Below are 13,295 nucleotides of genomic sequence, written 5' to 3' on the forward strand. Positions count from 1 at the left end.
TTTGTGCACCACCTGGGAGGACCCAGAAACCCCGTGGTAGGCTGTGCCACGTCTCGGCACGTAGGAAAAATGTGTGTGTAAAAATATACTGTATCACACATACTACCTATGGTTCGACCTCGAGACCCAGCTAGTGGGTCGAAAGCACCGCACTAGCCACACAGCTTCATCATGCTAACTTGGCACGGAGGATAGGTGTGGTTAGCTCTGTCTCTACCAGCCACAATGTGTCTTGTTCTAGGCGATTCTTCTATTTTCCAAGCATTTTTTAGTTAAAATAACACCACAGCAAGCTCGCGCCGCTCTTCGTGTGTGCCCGTTGGTCAAAAGGTTACTAGATGGAGAGTAGAGAGGGATCACAGACATGGGACCCACCAGTATGTGAGTCAACGGTCATGCACGTGTTAATGAGCCACTCCCTCTACTCTACTCAACGTAATACTGTAGAAAATCAATCTATGCGACAAAGCCAACAACCATTGCTGTTTCAGGATATCGACTTACTCTTTGTAGTCCAGGTTGCCAGTTCGAATCTCCTCTTTCGAATTTGTTAGTTTTAGGTCCAAATTTGATCAATGACAAGTAGGACCCCCGTGTGTTATTTCGTTATTTTAGTGTAGGATGGTTATTTCGCACAAACACTTTGCGCGGTTAGACAAGTTACGACACCAGTTACACATATTTTGCAAGTTTAGGAACAAAAATGATTGCGGCATAGAATATCACATCCACCCCACAGCTTAGATGCTATGGTGATACGAGTTTTTACGTCGTTGGATCTGAGATCCAATGGCTTGGGAGTAGTCTTTGTAATTATGTGCAATTTCCAAACTCTCGAAGGATTTTTTTGCAAATGAAACATTTAGGCCTCGTGTGTGCCACTGCATCTTGGATCCAATGACTCCTAGTAGCTCATATTAGGTGCTCCCCGTAGCTTAATTAGCCGCTACGGTGATACATGCATCTAGGTCGTATGATCTGTGATCAGATGCCGCATGCGTAGTACTAATACTTTCTGCGCAATTCCCAAACTCTTTGAGGCCTATATTGGAAAAACATTCAAACCTCCTACTATGAGCTATTAGATCTCCTGGGAACTCATATCATCATAGAATCTACAGTGTGGGAGAACCTCATATTCTCCCATGTGAGAAAAGATCAGGCGCTCTCGCAGCTTGGATGCTATGTTGATACGATCTTCGAGGTCGTTCGATCTGAGATCCAATGGCATCTGAGCAGTCTTTGTGCTTGTGAGTAGTGACCAAACTCTTTGGGGGGCTTTTATGCAAAAAAACATTCGAACCACCATGGAGTTGTTGAATCACAAATCCAACGGCTCCGAAGAGCTTGTATCACCAAAGCATCTAAGGTGTGGTAGCACATGATATTCTTACATACAAGCGAATATGAGGTCCTCCCTCATCTTAGATGCTATGATGATACAAGCTTTGAGGTCGTTGGATATGGGATCCGAGGGCATCTGAGAAGTTTTTGTACAAATTGCATGCAATTCTCAAACTCATTAAGGTTTCTTGTAAAATTGTTAAGACATCCTGTGAGCAACTATAGATCAAATTTACATGTTCTAAGGAACTCGTATCAACATATAACATCTAAGGTATGGGGCCGCATGATATTCTTCCGGGGAGAGGGGGATGCACAACCCATCGGTGTTTGGGAGGGTGGGGACAAATATAATATTCAAAAAGTATAATCTAAATAATCCTAAGCAGAGCTTCACAATTTTATCTAAGGTCGAGGGGTCAACCCCCGACAATCTACATAGCTCCACCTATGCAAGAGGTGTAGTCCGAGCGTCTATGTGTGAGAGAGATGACGCGAAAAAGCGAGGTCAATCCTATCATTTATACAGGGAGAGATCGAGGGAGTGTGGCCTATCATACACTCGAATTTAAAGACGATACACCGAGATATCGTGCGGCGGACCTATGGTGAGGGCTGGAGGAAGATAGTTATCGAGAGAGTGGCGTAGATAGACATTGTGGGTGCACACACGGTGAAGGTGTTTTACAAAGGCAACACATGAGTCTTGAGAGAGAGAGAGGGAGCGTTTGTCATGGAGGGCACGACGATGTTGTGTGTGAGAAATACATTTGTTGAGTGTGCCAGGGCGGGAATGACATAAATGGAGATCAAAACATGAAGAGCAATAATGAGCGTGCGTGTGTCGGATACCAATAGCTCTATTCACAAAGAAATGAACAACAATTGATACATGAAGTATGTGTGTGTGTGGGGGGGGGGGGCGGGTCGATTGAGAGACCTAAACACAACATTTTCATGTGTGTAGTACTAGACTTAATAAACATGTATCAGTTTACTGTGCATTTTAAATATTGAATTGAGGACCATGCATGGCTTAGGGTTTCTTTGATTCACAAGAATTTTATAGGATTTCTGGAGGATTGATATCCTTAGGATTTTTTTGTATGTTATTCCTTTGATTTCATAGGATTGGATCCCATTGGAATTTTTCTTATGGAATCTTTTCTACTACATTTCATAGGAAATTTAACATCAAGTCCAACCTCTTTTTACAATCCCCTTGTTTTTCCCATGGAATCAAACAATGATTGCTAATTCCATAGGATTCAAACAGGCATGCCACTCAACCCCTCACTTTTCCTATTCCTATGTTTTCAAAACCCTACGAATCAAAGAGGCCCATACATTTTACTCCCTTTGTTCCTAAATGTTTGTCTTTTTAGAGATTTGAAATGGACGGCCACATACAGATATATATAGACATATTTTAGAGTGTAGATTCACTCACTTTGCTCCATATGTAGTCACTTGTTGAAATCTCTAAAAGACAAATATTTAGGAACAGAGGGAGTAGTTTTTAATTCGTGTCATACATGCATGGTTTGGAAAAATAAATGCACTATACTTATTGGATTGTTGTTGTATTCGTGTGTGTGTGTGTGGTCATATGCTTGATACATACAATGTTTTCTCGCCACCATACCATTCATCTTTTAAAGTTGAATTTGCCATCAAAAACTTACTAGGGATACCGTGAAATTTGAAATCCACGTTGAGATCACTATATCACAAACTCACTCTAATTCAAGAACTCGTCATAAATCAATTACTGTGCCTTTTGGAATGACTAGTAATTTGCAAGAAAAATATGGGCATTGTAAAACATATAGAATTGTTTGGCAATTTAAAAGATTCATTTCATATTCTCGAATGGTAGGACCTGACGGCATACAAGCCAGACCCGGGCTCATGTTGATCCTAAAAAAACGGGTTTGTGTCCTTTTGGTGACGTGCATGGTATGCACATTAGCCAACCCCAATCACTTGAGCATCCACGTTTTGAGTCAAAATATCTGGCGGCCAGAATTCCAACCCTAGAAAATTCCCCTCATGTGCCCAGTCCATAATGACTACCGAGGAACAATGGAGGGATGCTTTAGTAACTAGACAATGTTATCTACCGTGTCGAGCACGGTTCAATTCCCTTGTCGCCGCTACCCAATGTCACCCGTGAACTCCATTGCCTGGTACTACACCAGGATGAGCACAAAATTGAGCCCCATTTGTTCATGCCTAGTACTAGAGTTACTATATCAGGCAATGCACTGGTACGGAGGGATTATCCTTTTACTCTACATATATAACTTGTCTGAAGTCTAACTAATCAAAAAGTTTGACCAAATCCTCTCTTAAGAAATATTAAAATCTACAATAGTAAAGATGTATTGCTTTATTTTTTTTCATGATGTAGGTTATGATATTGTTTCAAATCCTGTATTTTAAAATTCAGAAAATCCAAAAGTGACCTGAAATTCACGAAACTAAGCATGGTCTCGTGATATGGCACAAATATGTCGTCGTAATTTTTTTGTTCAATTTGAGACAAGCTGCTTATTAAAAGTTGGATAAATGAAGATCCAAGGTATTTTGGAACAAAGACTTATCATGTGAACGCGAATGGTTTCACTATTCAATCAGTGGGCATTTACGTGCCGCCACGAGTCCCACTTCTCATCGGCAGGTGCCGTCGGAGCAAGCGTGTGAATCGACAGGAGGCGTGCGAGTAGACCGCTGCGCCGCTGACCGGGAGGCGTGCGACCAGGCCGTTGCGCAGGCTCACCGGGAGGTGAGCCCTTTGACTAGACTCTGCTACCCACCTTTGTCTGGACTGCCCCCACTTTTAGTGGCGCTGACACTGCAATTTAAAATCACCCCCGCACTACTCGGTATCGCTACAATCTTCTCTCTTCCTCTCCGATTCTCCTGTCATCAACCACCAACCAGTCTGACCTAACCGTACGCCATGCCGCATCACGATGGGCTGCCCTTAGCCTTCCAGTTTCTTGAGGAAGACACCTAGCCGGAGGCTCAAGAACATAAGGTGCTCTGGGACGAGCTTTAACTGGCCTTGTGGGAAGACGCCGTGCCTGTCCCCGCTTCCATTCCAGCTCATGTTGCCCCGACTGCGCCAGGGCCCATCCCCGTGGCATTGATGGGCTGGGAGCCGTACATTGTCGCCGATCATGATGCCACGTGGTTCCATGAGGTCCTTGCCGACTTTCACGCCCCCATGCACCTGCTAGCGCATGCACCTGCGCGTGCACTAACGTGTATGCCCGTGACGGTGCTTGTCCACCTGCTAGCACATGCGCTTACGCATGCACTCACGCGCACGCCCATGCCGGTGCCCATGCACGTGAATGTCTCCGCCTGCGCCGCTGCCAGGGCCTGTCCCCACGCGGGTGCCAGTGCCCCCTCAGCGGCATGGATCACCGCAGTCGACCGCTTCCTTGCACCAATGCCAGTCGCCTCCTCCCGCCAGTTGACTCACTCCTAGAGACCGAAGTCCAGAACATTCTGGCCTTCGTTGAAGCTAGGGCCAATGTCTAGGAGTACGCCAACAACGGGGCAAGGCGCCGCTGTCACTGTCGTCGTCGGTCAATGGCCAGACGACACACTGAGCACGGCAGAGGAGCCGCTTGCCATAGCAAGACACCCCCACCGCCGTCACGTAATCTAAATTTGCCATGAAAAACGTTTGGATTGCCATGCTTAAAATCCAAACGTTTGGGATTTATCATTTTCGTTTATTTTAGTTCGATCGTCGTATGAATGTAAAGTTAGAGTCAGATTGAATGAAATCTATGGTTGATCGATTGAATGTTGAGCTAGATCCGTGTCAAATTAAATATAGAATGTCATCAAGCCACAAGTATTCCTTCTCATCGCAAACATTTCATATGAAATACCATGTCAATTCCAAAAATATAATCTAAACTCACCACAAAGGGTCCACGAAGGAGTTGTGCCTCATGAATTTGGTCTTCCAAAGTTGAGTGAGTTGAAGGTTGGCAAGAAAAGCTTGAGGAACAACTTGGAGGTTGAGTTTGCGGAAAGCTTCACAAAGATCCAGTTGGTATGGATTGAGAATTAAGTTGTTGCAATAAGCCTTCCTGCTCAAAGCATCTGCAATCACATTCGCCTGTCTGGAGTGTATTCAATACTTGGGTTGCACTCTTGAATAATTTCGACCCAACGAGTTTTCCTGAGGTTGAGGTTGGGTTGAGTAAAGATATACTTGAGACTTTTGTGATCAGTGAAAATGTCCACCTGCCTTCCCAACAAGAGATGTCTCCATGTTATTAATGCATGGACAACTACCGCCAACTCAAGATCGTGAGTGGGGTAGTTCTTTTCGTTGGGCTTCAACTGACAAGAGGTGTAAGCCACAACTTTCTTCTCTTGCGTTAACACAGCGCCGAGACCTTGCAAAGAGGCATCACAGAAAACTTCGAATGGCTTGGATTCATCAGGATGAGCCAAGATAGGAGATGAGACGAGCTTCTCTTCAAGGGTGTTGAAAGCTACGTCAGACTCAGGCGTCCAGACATACTTGAGATGCTTCTGGAGGAGGTTGGAAATAGGCTTTGCAATATTAGATAAATTCTCAACGAATCTTCGTTAATAGCTCACAAGTCCAAGGAAACTGCGGAGCTGCTTGACATTCTGAGCAGGCTCCTAGTTCACAATTGCAGAAACCATGTCCAGATTAACATCAATGCCCTTGGAGGAGATGATGTGGCCAAGGTAAAGAACTTGATCAAGCCAAAACTCACATTTGGAAAACATTGCATATAATTGATACTCTCTGAGCTTGTCGAGCATCAATCACAAATGCTTGGCATGATCCTTCTTATTATTGGAGAATACCAAGATATCATCGAGATACACCGAGACGAATTCATTTGTGTAGGGGTTGACGATCAAGTTTATCATGCGAGAGAACGTTGGAGGAGCATTGACAAGGCCGAAAGACATGACAGTATATTCATAAGAACCAAAGCTTGTTCTGAATGCTGTGTTGGGGATATCTTGTTCACGAATGTGAATCTCATGATATCCCATACGGAGGTGAAGCTTGGAAAACACTTTAGCACCTTTAAGTTTCTCGAATAGCTCATTGATGTTCGAAAGATGATACTTGTTATTTATTGTCTTCTTATTCAATGGACGGTAATCGATGCAAATTTGGTTCGTGCCATCCTTCTTCTGCACAAAAAGAACACCACAACCCCACAGAGATGAACTCGGTCTGATCAGACCCAGACGCTCTTGCTCATCGAGTTGTTTCTTCAATTCCTTCAGCTCCTTTGGTCCAACGTTGTATGGACACTTGCAAAGGGCTTCAGTACCAGGCTCAAGATCAATAACAAATTCAACTTGCCGGTGAGGAGGCATTCCCGAAAGCTCTTCTAGAAAGACGTCTTGGTACTCACAAACGACTGGAATCTGAGAAATTGCATCTAACTCACCCTTTTTATTGAGAGAAAACAATCAAATAGTTTCGTCCAGAGCGGAACAGATAATCACATCCTCATAAGAGTGTGTCAACATAATCTCCTTGGAAGCACAATCAAGTTGAGCCTTGTGCTTAGAAAGCCAATCCATACCGAGAATTAGATGAATAACCAAGTCGCCAAGAACAATTGGTGAAGCCAGAAATTTATAGTTGCCCATCTTGATACCGACATTCAGAACCAACATGCTAGAGCTCAAACGCTTAGCCAGAGAAACAACTTGGAATGCTCTAGGTAATACTTCGGTGTCAAAATAGTGCTTCAATGCAAATGGATATGACATGAAAGAATGCGATGCACCAGAATCAAATACAACTTTTGCAGGAATATCATTAACTGGAAGATTACCCATGATCACTTGAGAAGAATCTTCTGCTTGAGCTGCATTAATAATGTTCACCCTTGCAGACTTGGGATTACGCTTGACCACTTCATTTCTTGAAGACCTCACAGGAGGAGGAGGCAGAAGGCACCTTTGGCTGAAGCACTTGTTTCAATAGTGACCTTTAGGGTGACACTTGTTGCAAGTCACCTCTGAGAGCGGACGATGATAAGAAGTAGGAGCACTTCACCTTGGAGCTTGAGTCGGAGACTTGTTCTGATAGCCTGTGTTGGGTGGGCGGGCAGATCCATGGCCGCCTTTGCTCTTCTACTGGTAGGGCTGACAAAACAGAGGGGGAGGAAGCTAGAACTTCTATTTCTTAGCTGCCACTTGTGACGAAGAAGAAGACTGAACTCCATCCCTGATTCTCTTCTTAGAAGCCTCACACTTGAGTTGAGCACCTTCTTGCTTGAGGGCCATGTCATAGAATTGATCAAACTTAGGAGGATCAACAAGAACGAGAGCTAACTGAATATCTTCTTTGAGGCCACCTCTGAAGTGATAGATCATGCTCTTTTCATCAGGAACATCCTGCCTTGCGAAGCAAGCAAGTTTCTGAAATAGGATGTTGTATTGGTACATGGACATACTTCCTTGCTTGAGATTGTAGAATTCCTCATGCTTACTCTGAGCAACACTTAATGGAATATGATGAGCTTTGAAGTCTCGACAGAAATCGTCCCAGGTAATCACTCGACCTCCTCTGGAATCTTTGTATTGTTGATACCAATCAGTAGCTTGGTCCTTGAGTTGAAACGAAGCGAACTGGTCAAAGTCCTCAGGCTTAACATTGCTACATTCAAAATGCTTGCAGATGTCCACGAGCCAATCATCGGCGTCCGTGGCCTCGACACAGTTGCTGAAAGACTTAGGCTGATTTGCAAGGAACTGGTTGAGGGTAGCAAACTGAGGCTGATTGCTGAACTGCCCTTGACCTTGATTTCCTTGGTTTCCTTGGCCTTGGTTGCGCTCTTGTAAGAGTTGCAAAAGCATATGGGTGTTGGTGTTGGTGGCTGCCATGACAGCTTGCCATGCCTCCGGAGGCGGAGGTGGAGGTGGAGGTGGAGGGTTAGCCTGACTCCCTTCATTACGGTCCGGATTCAGACGCGTTGGAGGAGCCATCCTGAAGAGGGTGACATCTGTTAGAATCTCGATAGACAGATAGACAAGCTGAATCAATGGATAGAAATTGCAACATATAATCTTCACAATAAACATTCGAACAAAGATTGAACGAATGAATTCCAAAGTTAACATCACACGTCCATTAAGGTGAGAATCCACTTGAAAAGAGATTGATGAATGAAATAACAAGGTACGACTGGAACAAATAAGTGGAAAGGATTACCCAATCACAAACCAAATATCCGCGGGAAGAATACTAGAGCTACTTGAATTCCCACCTATAAACACTTGAAACTTTCTAGTTATGCAATCTGGTGTTGGGGATAGAGGGAGGCACAATATATATCACACAACTAACAAGCCCTACGCTCCAACTGTATCCATCCATCAACACATAACCAAGGAACCTTTGGAAATCGTGTACCTCAACCATCGAAAAGCATCCATTATACAAGTTATGGCAATACTCCCGAACTGCCGCCCCGGTATTGGGTGGCATCGAGGTTATCTCACCAACAACTGCATAAAAGAGATTTTGATGTCGGCGAACTCGGGTATTCCATAACTGCAATGATAAAATTTTGAAGACAACACCTCGGAGCTCAACTCGCCGGGACACTGCCACAACCCCAAAATGTTAGGAGGCACCAAGAACAATGTTCTCATCAGAAGAATATTGGAACAATTCCAAGATACCCGCGTGATCCTAAATTTTTTTCGTGAAATTTGAGGAGAGGAAAGTCAAAACATTTACGTCAGGAGGCCTCACCAGAGTGACGAAGGGACTGAGGAGTAAAATGAATCCTACTCTCTGGTATATATAATCCTAAGACTCAAAACATTTTTGTTCTAGACTCAACAACATCAACGATTCGATCAAGCAGGGGGCTCCTAAGTCGGGGATGGCTCTGATTACCAACTTCTAACGCCCACGATGCGGCTGTATCTCCCACGTGTCGAGGCACAACTTAGAGGCATAACCGCATTGTGGTTTTTATGCAAGAAGGGTCATGTTTACACAATCCCGTGAAATGAACAAGAAAGGGGTAAAGAGAGTTGGCTTACAATCGCCACGTCACACAATACTTAAATAATTCATACATCATCCAAAATACACACATAGACCGGCTACGGTCAAAACCAAATGAAAAGAAGATAACCCCAAATGCTAGATCCCCGATCGTCCCAACTGGGCACCACTACTGATCATTAGGAAAAGACACGTAGTAACGACCAAGGTCCTCGTCGAACTCCCACTTGAGTTCGGTAGCATCACCTGCACTGGTATCATCGGCACCTGCAACTGTTTTGGAAGTATCCGTAAGTCATGAGGACTTAGGAATCTCACAACCGCGATATCAAGACTATTTAAGCTTATGGGTAGGATAAGGTAATGAGTTAGAGTTGCAGCAAGCGCTAAGAAAATATGGTGGCTAACATACGCAAATAAGAGTAAGATGAGAAGCTACGCAACAGTCGTGAAGCTAGAAGTGATCAAGAAGTGATCTTGAAACTACTTATGTTCAAACATAACCCAAACCGTGTTCACTTCCCAGACTCCGCCAAAAAGAGACCATCATGACTACACATGCGGTTGATTAATTTTAATTTAGTCAAGTGTCAAGTTCTCTACAACTGGATATTAACAAATTCCCATCTGCCACATAACCATGGGCACGGCTCTCGAATGTTTATACCCTGTAGGAGTGTCCCAACATAGCCCATCACAAGCTCTCACGATCAACGAAGGATATTCCTTCTCCCAGAAAGACCCAATCAATCTCGGAATCCCGGTTACAAGACATTTCGACAATGGTAAAACAAGACCAGCAAGTCCGCCCGATGTGCCGAAAAATCCCGATAGGAGTCGCACGTATCTTGTTCTCAGGTCACACCGGATGGGACAAGCTATGAGTAAAACCAACCCTCAAGTTTCGCCGAGGTGGCCCCGTAGGCTGCCCGGTTCGGACCAACACTCAGAGGAGCACTGGCCCGGGGGGTTAAAATAAAGATTACCCTCAGGTTTGCAACCCAAGGGAAAGTTATAGGTTGTTAGGGAAATGTTAAAACCACGGTTGGGCCTTGCTGGAGGAGTTTTATTCAAAGCGAACTGTCAAGGGGGTCTCATAACCGCAACCGCGTAAGGAATGCAAAATCAAGGAACATAACACTGGTATGACGGACACTAAGGCGGCAAGAGTGGAACAAAACACCTAGAAAAAGGCCAAGCCTTCCACCCTTTGCCAAGTATATAGATGCATTAATTAAATAAGAGATAAAGTGATATCCCAACATATCCATGTTCCAACATGGAACAACCTGCAAGGCACCTGTACTAGCAACGCTATAAGAGGGGCTGAGCAAAAGCGGTAACTTAGCCAAACGACGGTTTTCTAGGAAGGTGGGTTAGAGTATTGACATGGAAATGTGGGAGGCATGATAACAAGTGGTAGGTAGCGTGACATAGCCATAGAACGAACAACTAGCAAGCAAAGATAGAAGTGATATCGAGGGTAATGGTCATCTTGCGTGCAAAGTTCTCAGAGTTGTCCAAAGCTTGCTCCTCGTTAGCGTACTCAACAGGTTCCTCGTTCACGAACTCGTCTCACGGCTCTACGCAAAGCAAGAACACAAGCAACAGAACAACAACCAATCATGGTGCAATGCACAAGCAACATGATGCAATATATGGCATGGAATGCAAGGTATGATGTGCAATGCATATGGGTACTCTGGAAGGGAAAATATGAACAAGACATCAACTTGGCAAACCAATTATGCTGCTGGAAAGATGAGGTGATTTTGGTCGAAATTAATATAAGGATCACCGGAAACAGATGCACGGTTTGCAATTGACGAGCAAAACAAGAATGATGCAAATCTACGATTAATAGCATCATAGTACTTAGAATGCAACAAGAAATGATACTTAGGCACTCCAACATAGCAACAAAGCACATGCCAGTGAAGTACACATGAAGCTCTACAAATCATGAAAACTGAACTCCTGCTAGTTCGCACTAGAACAAGCTCAAAATAGCATGGAAAAATTGCAAATGATAACAGATTCACAGACTTGGAGAAAATACTAAACATGTCATAAACAGCATCATATAGCAATGTTTAGAGCTAGCAAACAACATGCTACAAGAACATATCATGGCAAAAAAAAGGCATGGCATGCTAGCACTAAAGACATAGAACAAAACTCCATTACTGAACATTATCCGAAGATGCATGGAAAATATGGTAGCACCCATGCAAACATGGCAAGTTATTTGATCAGTTTCAGACATTGAAGAAAAACATGACATGGCAGAAACAGATTCATGATAGAAACTTTGCAAGCTCATGCCACTCACCACAATGCATTTCCTGGAATCACAAGGTAACCAACAGAAAGTAGACATACTCATGAAGCTAACCATGGCAATAGCAAGTTCATAGGGTATATGAAACACTCGCAACACCCATGGCAAAACTAAATATCATGTTAACAATCTGCCAGGAATAATATTTAGCAAAAGTAGAGCATGGAAATGATATGCTAGAGTACTCCATACAACCAGAGGAATTAATGGATATAGAAATACCACATCTTCAAAACACTCTTACTAAACTATCTCAAAATGTGCATGGATCTCATCGTAGAAACAAGTTTACATAGCATTAAATGTAACAGGAAATGACTTGGCAAAAATACTGTCTGAAATAAGCAACATCACATAGCCTGCTTTGCATGCTTGTGCTAGTCACCACATAACTCCTAGAAATACAATACTTGCACCACTGTAAGATGGCATGATGGAGATCATAAAACATGTAGACGTCATGCTCATAGGATGCACACACAAAATGCAAAGAAAATGACAAATCGTCAAGTTATGATAAATTCCGGCAGACAACATCATATAACACTTTTGCAATGAAAACTAGGGCAGTAACATGCATGCAAATGACACTAACATGAAGAGCATCACGACATGAATGTTGTGATGTCAGCGGCGCGATGGTGGTGAGGTACGGTGGAGGCGGCGGCGAGGCCGAGGTGGGCGATGGCGAGAAAAGCGGTGACACTGTGGCGGCAGGGCGGCGTGGCGTGGTGCCGCAGTTGGCAGTGCGGCATGGTGGCACCGGCGGCGGCGGCGGGGCGCAGGGAGGCGATAAGCCCGCGGGGGAGGGGGAAGCGGGCTCGGCGGGCCGACGGCATCACGCGATGGCCGGGGCCACGTGGCGTGCGTTGAGTGGTGCGGGACGGCGGCGGTGGTTTTGTCCGGTGAGGCTGGACGTGTCCGGCAGCGCGGAGGGGCTAGGCTAGGGTTTGGACTGCGAGAATTTCGGGGGAGAGGCATATATATAGATACGGGGAGCTAGGAGTGTCCAAATGAGGTGTGGTTTTCGCCCACACGATCATGATCCAACGACGGAGAGCATGGAGGGGGTTTAGATGGGCTAGTGGGTTGTTTTGGAGGGGTGTTGGGCTAAAACAGGAGAGGGGCTTTTGCGGTTACCCGGTTAACCGTTGGGTCATTAAACGACCTCCAAATGGAACAAAATTTGACAGGCGGCCTACAGGTGATGTACCCAGGCCACTCGACAAATCTCGACCCATTCCGGGAATGTTTTTCTCCCGCTCATGAAACAAGATTTGAGGGGTGTAATGGGTGCATGTGGGAGTGTTGGATTGCGAAACAGACAACGGGGAAGATGACCGGATGCATGAGACGAACATGAATGCAAATGAGATACACATGATGACATGAGATGAAATGCATGACCTGAACAAAATGCAAAACAAAGATAAAAACCCAAACATGAAGGAAATATCATATCACATAGCCGGAAATGGCAAGAGTTGGAGTACATATATGGAAAGTTACAACCAGGGCGTTAGAACACCACTCTCCAAAATCTAATAGATGGTG

Source organism: Triticum urartu, chromosome 4, assembly GCF_003073215.2.
Source record: "Triticum urartu cultivar G1812 chromosome 4, Tu2.1, whole genome shotgun sequence".
Lineage (NCBI taxonomy): Eukaryota > Viridiplantae > Streptophyta > Magnoliopsida > Poales > Poaceae > Triticum > Triticum urartu.